Source organism: Gossypium arboreum, chromosome 5 (genome assembly GCF_025698485.1).
Source record: "Gossypium arboreum isolate Shixiya-1 chromosome 5, ASM2569848v2, whole genome shotgun sequence".
NCBI lineage: Eukaryota > Viridiplantae > Streptophyta > Magnoliopsida > Malvales > Malvaceae > Gossypium > Gossypium arboreum.
In genome coordinates this window covers 18,705,051-18,719,818 of record NC_069074.1, presented here as the reverse complement: position 1 = coordinate 18,719,818, position 14,768 = coordinate 18,705,051, and the positions used below count along the sequence as shown (strand labels likewise).

At 31.1% G+C, this 14,768-nt stretch overlaps 1 pseudogene; it reads left to right on the top strand.

Annotated features, from left to right (window-relative positions):
- Positions 1-9,741: 9,741 nt before the first annotated feature.
- LOC108452535 (putative receptor protein kinase ZmPK1) lies at positions 9,742-12,126 on the top strand (annotated as a pseudogene).
- The last annotated feature ends 2,642 nt before the right edge of the window (positions 12,127-14,768 follow it).

Below are 14,768 nucleotides of genomic sequence, written 5' to 3'. Positions count from 1 at the left end.
TTCGTTTTCTTGATCTATAATTATAAAATCATTCCTTCATTAGCATCCATTTCAATTCTATTTCACTTCACAATTTATGCTGTTCAAATTTCAAAATTTCACTTTTACCCCAAAATTTACAGTTTTCACAATTTAGTCCCTGCTCAATTCACCCATCAATTGAGCTAATTTTTCTCAATTAACACTTTATTTTGTCATTATAAACTATTTCAAAACCTTTTATATTCTGAATTTCAACAGAAACCTTCAATTCACAACTTTTTCACAATTAGGTCCTAAATATCATTTCCTATCAAAATCACTTAATAAAACCACCTTAATATGAAATTAGAACTTAAATTTCATAATAATTCATCATAAAATTCCCTTATCCATCCAGGGTAACTTCCAATTTCACCCATAAAATCAAAAACTAATGAATTCTACAAGTGGACCTAATTGTAAAAGTAATAAAAACATAAAAATTATCAAGAAAAAGCAAGAATTAAACTTACATGATGTAAAATATGAAAAACCAGCTTTCTCCAGACCTTCTATGGCGTTTTGGCTGATAAAATATGAAGAGATCTCTAGATTCTTCAATTTTATTCTTATTTTATATGTTAAAGTTGTAAAATTTCCAATTTTGCCCTTATTTCCCTTATTTTTCTGCTGATTTTCTTGCCTTTGCCATCCAGCCTATTCACTTTTAGGCTTAATTTCCCTTTAAATCTTCCTTCTTTTAACACTTGAGCTATTTAATCCTTTTAGCAAAATTTATTTTTATTACAATTTAGTCCTTTTTATTTAATTGACTACCTAATCGTTAAAATTTCTCAACCAAACTTTAATACTAGCTAAATGAAACTTCATAAATATTTATAAAAATATTTATAGCTTGATTTTCAAATTCGAGGTCTTGATACCTCGTTTTTGACCCGTTTGACCTAATAAATTCTTTTAATTCACTAATTTCACCATTTCACAAATTCTTCTAAATTCTTACTTGACTCATAAATATTAAATTACTATCTTGTTCAATCTTATTTTTCAGATTTAGTGATCTCAAATCACCATTTCTAACACCACCGAAAATTAGGCCGTTACACTCCTCAACTTATAAGAAATTGAAACTTGCTTAACATATTATATCAATTACAACCAATAGTAAACATAGAGAATATTTTTAATGAGCCCAGATAAGGCTTGATTCAATTGAATACTAAGGATGAATTTGCAATTGCCCAAAGTATTAACTAGAATCAAAGTATAAAAATTATAGTTACCAAAATTTATCAATTTAAACATAACAAATTTCTGACCTAAATAACACGAGACACCAGTGTGCAATGTTCAAAAAATACCTTAACATACACTTATATTACTATTACTCATGCAAATTTTGGTCGGAAAGATGATGGAAATAAACATGGGGTTATCACAAATTTCTTAGTTTCAAATATTTCGAGGTTGTGGATTATTTCTTATACCATCGTTACACCCGCATCTGGAGAGGTGTGTATGCATCTTGTTCTCTATCATGTTAAATTTGTTATTTATATAATATGATATTTGTATTATATTGGCATAGCAAATTCAATGGAGTAGAAAGTTTCAGAGAAAAAGTTACCTATAAGGTGAGTTAAAAAAAAAATACATGGTCGTCGATAAAATATCAATAATTTTGTTATATATATCATCTAATAACTGCTAAAAGTAATATGTTTTAATCTCATTTTTAATACGATTTTAGATGATTATTCGATGTTAATGATGAATTTTATGCTCCTAATCCCTTAAATTCATGTTTTTATACTTAAAAAGCAATTTAAAGCAAAACGAGCGAAAACTGAAAAATCGGAGTAAGGTACAAGAGCCACACGGGTTAACCCTTCCATACGACTATATAAGCCACATAGGTTGCCACACAGCCATGTAGAAAGCCATGTCAATTTCGCGAATTGGCACTTTGAACTGCGGGAAAATGCTATTTTTAGATTTTTCGGGTATTCTAAAACGCATATATGATAAAAATAAGAATATAAGAGAGAGCCGTCATAGAATACTTAAGAAAACAACTCGAAAAACACCATTGAAGTCGATTATGAAGCAACTTTCCGTCAAAATTGAAGACTCCCAGTTGATTTCTTAGGAAACCATCATGAGTTTCTTTCTTTCTTATGGTTATACTGTATGTTAGATGTTTTTATTTTCAAGTATTAATCAATTTTCTAAATACCTAGGGGAGATGAATCCTATGATGAATTTTGTCTTTTGATTTTTATTTTATGCAATGAATACTTAGATATTGTTATCATTTATGTGTGTTTAATTCTTGGTTAGATATTTCTAGATTATTGATCCATATTTGCTGTACTTAAATTAGAGGAGGAATAAACCCTGTTTAAGAGTAGATCTTTCTTAATTGAGTGGAGTTGCATGTAATCCTAGAAATAGTCAAATCTAATAGGGGGAATCAACCTAGAATTTGTTGCTCTTACTCTCAGAAGAGATATTAACATAATTTAGGGATTTCTACGGATCAAAATACTAAGTAAATAAATTGTGTAATTTAGATTGATTGTGACAGAGGAAGTCTAGGTGAATTCTTTCCTGAGTATTGATTTGCTTCTTAGCTGTTAATCAATTATTTTCATGTTTTATTCTTTGTCATTTTTGTTAGTTAATTTATTTAGTTAATTTTAGTTTTTAATCAATCACTCGAATTTATCAATTAAATAATAGAAAGATGGTAATTATTAGTACTTTTAGTCTTATGGGAACGATATCTATACTCACGTATAGCTATACTATTAACTAGTAGATGCATTTATCTTACTCAAATTTTTAATTAGTTTCATGACACATCATCACCTTTGTAGATAGTTATACATGTCACCCTAAGTGAACTTCACCCTAAGTAAATTCCTAACACGAGGTCACCTCTGGGTGAACCTTACACTAAGTGAACCTCCGACGCAGACACCTAATTGTTCGAGGCTTACAATTTCGACTTGGGTTTCAAAATTCTCTAAGTTCATGAATTTCTTTTTTTTAAATGACCAACAAATTTTATATGAAAGCAACACATGAAAGTATAAAAATGTTTTGTATAAGCCATTAAAGGATTAATGCATATTCCATTATTCAATCAACTGTTGTAAATTGACTAATTAACATTCTTTGCATTGCGTGGTAAAGCCTAAAACCATCATTTTAGTGTTAATATTTATTCCAGTGGCCAATGGGGGGGATTAGTGGAGGCTGCAAGCAAAGGAAGCATTTGGTAAAATCTTATGTCACTCAGCCGCAATTCGATTTCATTTTGGCTATTATTTCCAACCATTGTAGTGAATTTTCTCTGTGGGAATCACAGGATAAAAAAAAACGTGCTTAATTATCAGCACTGGTATATTGTTTGAACAAATGACGGGATGATTGACCACATCAACATTTCAAGGACTAATACGCTATCATTTTAACATTAACATTTGTGATGATTACATATACATAATATCAAGTCCTGCAAAGATACTGCGCATGGAAGCCCTTTCTTTTTCTTTTGGTGCTTTCTACGAAATTATGCAGTGATAGATGACCTAACTTTGAAGTTTTAACCTAAGACCATTTGACTTGCCTCAGTTTTTTTTTATCAATTTCAGTTCACCTTATTTAGTGCTACCTCGTTACATTTAATAATAGAAAAAAACAAGGATTTTGATAATTAGAAGAATCAAATACGTTTTAATTTATATATGTGTTAATAACATCTTATGTTATCTAGATTCATGATAAATGCAAATATATGTAATTGTCTTGACAATAGTATATTTGAAGAACCAACAATTGCAAGTTGGATATTCTTACTGTTGATTCAATAAAATTGACTAGTCTCTTATGCTTTCGACGGCTCCAAACATGGAATTTGGTTGCCTAATAAACAATATAGTTTTACTTGTTGCTACCTATCTGCTTACTGCTTTTACTTGTTGCCTGCCCTCATGCCTTTCTTCACTGTGATAGAGAGAGTTCAATTTTCGTCTTCCAAGTGTCAATTGATAGTAAATTTGTGAAAGCAACCAATTGGTCAGTGGCATTGTTTTTGGCTGGGAGTGTGCCCGTCCTTATTGACTGTTATTTTTAAAATTTAGCAACGAAAGAGCAAAGACGAGAACGGCCCTGTCAACGTGCAAAAACAAAAAAAACTTGGTAATATGTCAGCAGCAGCATCTTCATGTGACTGCGGAGGATATTCATATTTTTGCGCTTGAATCTCACACTCTCGTTTTGTCATTTCACCCTTTTATTTTTTTCATCTGTATAATATATATAATTTACTTTTTGGTGCAGGTGCGTGAGATAAAAATAAATTTACAAGAAATTAACAAAGTTTAAGGTGTGTATCAATGTCTTTTTTATTTAAGGTTCTATTTGTCTCCATCTATATTATGGTGTGCAAAAGAATTATTGATAAATAAACTTCGAAAATACAATAAAACTCAATGATTGTCTACTTTTTGTATTGACATAAACAATCTACTGAGCATTGAGTAGAACATAACAAAGATATTAATTTCTATAATAAATCTTTATAAAACAATTTAGGAATATAAAATACATTAGGAGATCATAAACAAACTTTTTTTAGTATGGTTTTGGGTTTTATGTAAATGAAAATTCACCTATATTTATTGGAAATCTCATATCATTTTATAGGAATATAACTACCAAAATAGATAATTATATTTTTAACAATAAACGTTATTATTTAATATATATCTAATTAAATAACTATAATTATTTATTAGTAACACCTAATAACTTTATAATAATGAAAAATAAAAAAAGGGGGGGAAGTGAAATTGCGAAATTCCTAGTCATGGATTATGACATGGATTCCATTGTATAGATTTTAATATTTCATTTGACACGGCGGCCTGTCACATCTGCGTTGTGATGCTAACCTATAGCTCATTTTCTGCTTCTGGAGTATGGCCGGCACGTTCTTTTTGATCAATGGGCGGACGGTAATTTACTGAAATGCTTTTTGTTAGAAAATGAAGCGAAGTAACAAATTTTGTTTTACTACCGTTTTGATTGTTTCCAGGCAAGTCTGATCAATGTTCCTATTCATAAACTTTTTTAATTCTGATTAACTTATGACCACATTCCTTGCACAATTAAAGGAAGGTTGGGTGCAAGTTAACCCCGTGAAAAGCTCTCTAGTTTGAATGGACCAATCACCCTTTTTGGGTTGGGTCAATTAAGGTCTCAGCTGACGAACACCTGATATCAGCTTCCAAGTCACTGTTTGCATGGGATGGATTAGTATATATAGGCATATCTGCATGGCAGCTTTTTTTCATCCAGCAGATTTCACAAAATTTGTCAATCAACAAACAAGTTATCAGCTCCCCAATTAGCTACTTAAACAAACCAAGCCTTCCCAACCTAGCTAAGATTCATCCTCAAATCTTGATGGCTGGCAACGCCAAGTCTTTCTTCTGCCTTGCTCTTCTTCTAGCTACATTTCTTTTTACTTCTGGGGCTCGTCCTCTCAACGATGCAGAGGCTAGCTCAGGCATCTCTATGACCAAAAGGATGGAGGTTTTGTTGGATGATTTGAGCCTTGCCATTGAAGGAATAAAGACCGGGGGTCCAAGTTCTGGAGGAGATGGTCATGCAGTCACTGATGTTGTCATCAACTCAGGTCCAAGTTCCGGTGGGGGTGGACATTAAGCTTGATCTCTTCATTAATTCTATTATTATTATTATTATTATTATTATTATTATTATTATTTACTTTATTGTGTTCAATTTTATTAACTATTAGTATTGCTGTTGTGGTAATTCTTTCTGTAATGTTTTCCAATAAGTAAAGACCTGGTTGCTGGCAATTAGTAGTCGATGGCAAGCAAGTCTGCCATTTATAACTTGGATGATTCCGAGTCATTTTGAGTGTTTTGATATGATAATTATAAGAAATTCAAGTATTCATTTTATTCATGATATAAAACTTTGTTTTTATTTTACAATGTGCCTACTGTGTGTTTGAGAGAGATTTTTGCAGTGCATGATATCTTCCAGTGGAATTTTTCATACGGGAACTCAACTGCAGGAATTGTTCACCAATATATGGTCGGATTGCTTCTTCATATGGGGGAGGGGGAAGAAGTTTCACCAATTATTTAATAAGTGAATAAATATAAATTAATTTTTTGCTCATGTGCTAATTAAAATATATTCTATTCTATTGTTAAAATTTTGATATAAAATTTGTGCAAAAAGATTGATTATATGTATTAAGTAAAATATATTAAAATAGTAAATAATTACATTTTTATTAAATTAGTTTATATATTGTTTTTAATTTTTTTTAAATTTCAAAAATAATATCATATGGAATTAAAATATAATAATTAATAAAAATAAAAAATTAATTGATATTACAACCATTTAAAAAATTAATAAATAAAATATCATTAAAGTAATAAGTAATATTTAATGTCATGCAACAATTGTGAAAATGAAAATGATACTACCCAAGAAATTGTTTTAACAAATAATTCCAAGATAAGCACTAAAGCAGTCATTGGTGTTCTCACAAAGTTGAAATCTATAGGCAATGGTTTCAGTTTCAAAATTTTCTATTAAATTTTTTTTCCACAAATCATTACGGTCCTAAAGGTGTTGAAGTGAGAGAAAGCCTTCTTTATTGACGAGACATTCATTTTATTACCCCAAAACCCCAAAAAGTAAACCCATTTTGTGGTTTAGCTAACGAGAAATAAAGGAAATGAGAAATTTAAGAAGGAGATAGTTCCAGCAATTGGGCGACTGTTGGGCAAACTAAAATCTAAATTTCCATGATTTATAAAATCTGGACATTTCGATATGAGGAGAACCTACTTTGAAACACCATTAACAACCGTTTTACTGCTTACATTATAAAATATGAAATCCACGTAACTATTGACAAAAAGTTCAAAATATTCATTACAAAAGATAAGTCAAATTGGTCAACCAAGTCCTATGTCTTGCCATTCTAACCTTCGTCTCTCCACTTTAATCATCCAATCATCAATATCCATACAACCTGCACATCTAACTTCTATACTATTATTTAACTTTAATATCTCTTTAATCCCAACCAATTGCTTTAGTTAGAATTATATTCATTTTATTTTAATATTTTTAGACATTATGCACATTTTATTATTTCTATTAATTATATATACTATATTATATTAAGTCTTTCTTGAATTGATATTGATTTAACTTGCTCATGAGTCAAGTCACTTGCCCAAGCCCAAGCCCAAGCCCAAAAATTCATAATGGAAGTGTTTGGACAAAATACAATATCCAAAAAATGAGCTTGGGTAAAATTTAATACTTGTTTCTTAAATGAGTCATGCCTTGGGCAATATCAAACCCCGTCCGAATATATTATGTTATAAAAAATATTATATTAATTAAATATGTTAAATAATAATTATATATTTACATTAAGCCATTAACCCAATAACAATTAAATCTACTATCCAAAACATGAAAATAAAAATACCAACCTAAATAACCCAACCCAATGTATAAAATTTTAAAATTATATTTAATACAATAAAATATTTATTATATTTATGGTAGCGTTTTTAATATGAATATTTTTTATTTTTTAATGTGTTAGAGAACTTTTATTTTAATTCTTTTAGTGCATTTTATTTTTAAAAAATTAAATACAGGCGGGTCAAGTTGGCCGGACTTGAGTTTACCTTTCTTAAATTAGCTCAGCCTTGAGCAAAAAAGTAAGCCCATTTTTCAAATTGGGTCGGACCCAAGCTTGGAAAATTGCTCTAGATACTTTGAATGGGTTTGACCCATTCCAACCCACGAGCACTTCTAGTTCGCACCAACTAGTTAAGGGAATTCTAAAAATGTCCTTCCTTTTTTCGTAATTAAAATAAGTTAAATTATTCGAGGGAATTTAGTCTTTCTATTTAAAAAAAAAAAACACATATATAATGGAATTTGAACTCAAAAATTTATGTTATCTAAGCTTTTAATTTACCACTCAATTAAATATTTATTTTAATATTTCTCTATACATTTCAATTTTATTATGCACACTTTATTACTTCCATCAATTATATCTATGTTAATGTATTTGATTGAGTTAGTGTTACAAGATTGATAACAACATTATGATAAACAATTTTAATTTTAATTTTTTAAACACATTTGTGTTCTAAATTTATGAATTTCATATAGATATATATATATATATATATATATATATATATATATATATATATATATATGCGCACGCAATGGAATTTCTAGTTTACCTCACTTTAATTATATTAATTATTAAAATATTAATATATATTTATTAATGTTTTATATTTATATAAACGTACTTTATTTTAGATAAACAATAGTTGAGATTAGGCTAGGCTGATAAATATTTAGTCTTTGAATTTAGTAATTAGGTTACATTTGGTATTTATATATTTTTGTTCACTTTTGTATTTTAATTTAATAATTAAGTATATTTTAATATTTAAATTTTGTGTTAAGTTCATCTCGATACTTGAATTGAATTTCATAAAAACAATGTAACGTGATATTCCAAGATTGTGTCATATCATCACTAAAACCTTAAAAAAAACATAAAATCTAAATATATTATAAAAACTCACATGTGCTTTTATTTTATGTATCAAATGGTAAAATGACATGATTTGAGAGTGTGACATCATCGTATTTTTATAAAATTTAAGTTTAAAAATTGAAATAAAAAATTATCAAATTTAAGTATTAAAGTGAAAAAATACAAATATCAAAGTGGGCCTAATTTAATAACATAAACATATATAAATATTGGGTAAAAATATTTAAATCCCTAAAAAAATTACATTAATTATAAAACATTCTTGATTATCATGTTGTAGCATAATATGAAGAAAGGCAACCCATAGTAATTTGTGACCAAAAATATTTGGGATAGTTTCTTTTCTCATTTTCTCCACATCTAAAAAAAATCCAAGTACTTGTAAACTTATTTCGCTATTCTTTGAAAGATATCTCCAAACCCATCAATAAATATAAACAACAAAAATACCATACAAATAAACATATGTGATTCTATTCCCCTTTTAGTAGGTAACTTATGACTGAAAGGTTTTTCAATGTGCTCCTTGTTTATTTATCAATTTACATACAAATGGCTGGAATTAGTGTGATTCAATTAAGAAAATATATAAAATAAAAATATTGCAATAATTTTATGATTAAATAATAATTTAAATTACAACTTTAAAAAAATATTAAAATGAAGACTTTGGGCGTGGTTTAAATTTTATTATTGATTTTATATAATTTTGGTCCTCCGCCCTCAATATATTTAACTTTGCTAAATTTAAGCCAATGTTTGAGTTTGTGTTTAAATTTCTGCATTTGATTTGGTTTCTTTATCGGTAAATGATTGCAAAAAAAAAACAGCACGCGTAAAAGGATATTTAAGAACATTTCCTCAGTACCCTTATAATGACCAAGAATGGCTGAATAGGATAACAGACTTTGATTGTTTCTCCATTTTCAATGTCATCTCTAAACTCTGAATGACCAAGAATGGCTGAATAGGATAACAGACTTTGATTGTTTCTCCATTTTCAATGTCATCTCTAAACTTTGACTGAAGCTTTTATGCAGCCTTCCCCTTCAAAACCTATATATATTATACTATCTCCTGCTCTCGCTACCTTTACCTTTAGAAGCTCCACATGGATTTCCTGTATTTTTCATTACTTGTTTTATCTTTGATAGTGTTCCTCCGGTTCTCATCTTCAACATATCAAAAACTGAGTGAAGGATCATCTCTTTCCGTGGAGAATCCCGGTGATGTTTTAATATCACCAAATAGCACTTTCTCTGCTGGCTTTTATCCCGTTGGCAACAACGCTTATGCTTTTGCTATATGGTTCAGTAAACCCTCTTGCCTTGTACTTCAACATTGCACTGTTGTTTGGATGGCAAACCGTGACCACCCAGTCAATGGCCAGCGTTCGAAGCTCTTGCTCTTGCGAACCGGAAATCTTATCCTCACCGATGCGGGTCAGTTCAACGTTTGGGCAACGGACACTTCTTCGTTGCCTTCGGTGCAGTTGCAGCTCAATGAATATGGTAATCTTGTCTTGAGCAATTCCGAAGGTACCACTTTATGGCAGAGCTTTGATTCTCCTACAGATACCCTTCTTCCTCTACAACCACTCACCAGACATACGACCCTTGTATCTGCTAGAAGAAATGGCAACTATTCCACTGGTTTCTATAAGTTCTTTTTTGACGATAATAATGTTCTTCGTCTCCTTTTTGATGGTCCCGGAATTTCAAGCGTTTATTGGCCTGATGTGTGGCTTTTAAGCTCGCAAGCTGGGCGGTCAGCATACAACAGTAGGAGGAATGCGATGATCGATTCCTTTGGCAATTTTAGTTCGAGCGATGATTTAAGTTTTTTGTCTGCTGATTACGGTGCAAATTGGATCCAGAGAAGGTTGACCGGAGAAGAAGGGAAACAAACGTGGGTTGTTTCATGGCAAGCTATCAGCCAGCCATGCAGGGCTCATGGCCTTTGTGGGGAAAATAGTCTTTGTAGATATGGTCCCAGTACTGGGAGGAAATGCTCGTGCGTTCAAGGATACAAGACGAAGAATCAAACTGATTGGTCGTATGGTTGTGAACCAGAATTCGACGTTTCCCTCAATGCCAGACATGAATATATATTTATTCATCTTCGTAATGCTGAATTCTACGGATATGATTATGGGGTTTTCTACAATAAAACCTTAAAGTAGTGTGAAACTGAATGCCTGCAAAGGGTCGGTTGTAAAGGGTTTCAATATAAATTCAACGGGAATGGCGTCTATGAATGTTTCCCGAAGGCGCTATTGCGGAATGGGCACCAACCACCTAACTTCGATGGAGACGTTTATATAAAACTGCCCAAATCATATGTCTCCCTCAAGAAGGAAGAGCTTTCCAAGGAAACCATCAGTTTAGGGTGTCGGCAAAATTATACTATTAATCTAGAAAGAAGCTACGTTGAAGGCCAAGAAAATGGGGTAGTGAAGTTCATGCTGTGGTTTGCTTGTGCATTGGGAGGAATCGAGATTGTTTCCATTTTTTTGGTTTGGCTGCTGTTAAGTAAAGCTAAGCAAGAGGAGAATGTAGCTAAAGAAGGATACCTTCTGGCGGCAACTGGATTCAAGAGAATGACATTTGATGAGCTGAAAAAGGCAACGAAAAACTTCAGTCAAGAAATAGGAAGAGGAGGGGTCAGGTATTGTGTACAAAGGAGTGCTAAGTGATGGTAGAGTTGTGGCAGTGAAGCGATTGAATGAAGCAAATCAAGGAGAAGCTGAGTTCCTAGCAGAAGTGAACACCATCGGGAAGCTTAACCACATGAACTTGATCGAAATGTGGGGATTTTGCGCAGAGAAAAAGCACAGGGTCTTAGTTTACGAGTATATGGAGCATGGATCCTTAGCAGAAAAACTCGATTCCCATCAACTTGACTGGGAAAAGAGGTATGACATCGCTTTGGGCTCTGCAAAAGGCCTAGCCTACCTACACGAAGAATGCTTGGAATGGATATTGCATTGTGATGTGAAGCCCCAAAATATACTGCTCGACTCTGGGTACCGACCAAAGGTGTCGGATTTTGGCGTTTCGGAGCTACTAGATAGAAGTAAGCTTTCCAACCATAGCTTCTCAAAGATACGGGGAACCAGGGGTTACATGGCTCCTGAGTGGCTTTTCAATCGGCCCATTACATCTAAAGTCGATGTTTACAGCTACGGCATTGTTATGCTGGAAATGGTGAGCGGAAAGAACCCCAGGAAAGGGATAGAGTTATTGAAGAGTGGCGAAGGGGAGATGGATTTGGTAACGTGGGTGAAGGAAAAGAAGAAAGGAGCGGATTCGAAAGAAACCTGCGTGGAAGAAATAATAGACCGCACATTAGAAGGCAATTATGACAAAAAGAAGATGAAGATACTGGTTGCAGTAGCTCTTGATTGCGTCCAGGAAGACAGAGATGCAAGGCCCACCATGACTCAAGTTGTTGAGAGGCTTCTTCGTCCCACTCACTAACTGATATACTTTTTATATCCCTCCACCATTAGCAGCTTTCTTTTTATGGGCTCGATTTATCTGCAGACAGTCAAATTCTTTTAACTCCTACGAACTAATCAGTAATGCTTTACAATATTTTTTTTCCTTGAAAAGAAAAAGAAAGAAACAGAAGGAAAGAACTTGTACTGTTACTTAAACCTTCTTGGATAGAACATTATCGTTAGTGGAACATTGTCTTTGCAGAGGATGGAGGTGACAGACAGCCACACCATTTCGCCCACTACACATTGTTTAACAATATCAAAGGTTTTCTTATCCATTCCGTTTTAGTAATTTGGAAAACCAAAATCTATATTATATTTAAGAACTGAATAAACAACCAAGAAGTTGCCCACTTTTTTCTTCTCCTCAATATTTATCTATTTAGGTAAGTCATTAGCTCAACATATTTTCTTTGTTTAAAGAATTATGCAATTTTCAAAGGTCACATGCAGAGTTGCCATTCTTGAAAACTGTTTTTTTCTTTATTATTCGGGGTCAAAATTTGATAATTAATTTCATTTTAATTTTTATATTTATATTCTATCATGAGATTTCAATATCTTACCACTTAATTATTAAAATGAATCTGTTTAATGGTGGCGTATTGGGCCTGTGGCTGTGGGTCCAACCTCATCATCTATTGTGTTGATAAATGGATTAGCGCGGCGAAAGTGTGGTTCAGGCTCATAAGTAGCATTAATTGAGGTGACTCAAAATTACAACATTCAGTCATTATGATATTGTTTTATAAATTCAAATAAATACTCTTAATTCAATCAGAATTAAGTGACTTAATAACATATTTTGAATTTTACATTTTTAATATTTAATAAAATTAAGATAATATCATGTTAATCAAATAGTAACTTTGTTGTAGCTCATCATAACGGCTAACAAAGTTTTTCATTCTTAATTTACTTTTGATTACTTCAATAACTTTTGGATTATTTAATATATATTCTACCATCGATTTTAGACTACACCATTCTTTAACAATGATGTAAGAATTTATTTTGAAATCTCTTGTTATAAATACGCCCTTCATAATTATGGCCTGGACTTTTTATTATTATTATTATTATTTATTTCAATCAAAAGAAAAGTTATTTATTTGAAATTTTGATGATAATAAAAAATATATTTTGATCACTTGTTCATTGATAATTGTTAATCGTATTAAATCAAAAGTTAATACCTAATTTAACTCCTGATTAAAAGTTGAAATATCCAATTTGATACTTTCTGAAAAACATATATAAAAAAAATTCTCAACAGATAAAAAAGATGTTATGAGATAAAATTAAAATTAAGAAAACACAACATTTTATATATTAGATTTTAGTGGCCCGGAATGCCCTTTTGTTTACAGCTGTAATAACAATTACTAACTGAATCCTGTGCAACGTCACTTTTCTCTTTTTAGCTAAGTCTATAGCGGAGAGGAGGTTATTGAATGAATGTGTTTGTTTGCTTCTTTCTCTCAATTTCTACCTTCTTCTTCCTTTTTTTGATTTCTCTCCTCTCTTCCCTTTTCCGTTTCTATTCGTATAAAAAGGCCAAAACTTTCACAATTTCCCTTCAATTTCGGAATTCTTTGAAATAAGAAATGTTGTGTTTGAAGGATCATGAGACTTACAGGTGATTCAAAGGTCAATTGCTGCTGAGTCGAACTAGCTGAGTTAGTGAAAGAGATATTTGGTTTGTAGAATCAAGTTGTTGAGCCCTTTCTTTGAAGAACCGAGAGACGAAAATGAGGAGTTGATGGTAAAAGTTGAAGAGATGGAAGTGATATTGAATGAAGGTAAAAAAATAAAAAATAAAGTTGCAACTTGTTTATTTGGTTGCTGAGAAAATTTAGTGTTAGGTAGAAAACGAAAATGAAAACAAAAAAAAAAAAAGGAGCTGATTTTGTGAATCATAAAAAATTGATTGTTTTAGGAAATTATTGTAATTGCTAATAAATTGGAGGAGGAATAAAAAATTTCTTATCAATCATCATCTCTAATGGAAAATTAAAGTTTTCATATCTATTTTTCTAAGAGCTAAAAATGAGTTCTTCCAATAAGAGATGAAATTACAAAAATATAATTCTATCATCATCAACATACATTGGAAAGTTTACTGCATAATTGTTATTTGCTATATTGAGTTTCCTTTGAAAATGAGAAAGTTAGGACCATCTTATCATGTGTCTATGACTTTGCTTGCAAATTTTTTCAACTTTTTTTAGTTTTATTAAGGTCTACAAATTGGATATTATAATTCCTTGGGTTATCATGTGATAAAAAATATTATACACAATGAGAATTCTTCAAAGCTTGTGTCATCGACAATAATGCTCGATGTAGGCTCTATCGACGAATCAAGTTCTAGATGAAATTTTTGTGTTTTTTCTTGGAACATCACTAATGAGTATTTGATGTGTGTTGCTATATTTGAAAAGCCGCTTGATTTTGAATTTTAGATTTGAAGGCTCTATCTAACCTTTTTTTTTATAAATATATTTTTTTAGATTTTATATATTTTTTTATCTCTTACATAACTATATTTAAAAAAATTTATAATTCCAAAATAACTAAGGGATTTTTAAGACTTTTAAAGATCATTTATATATATAT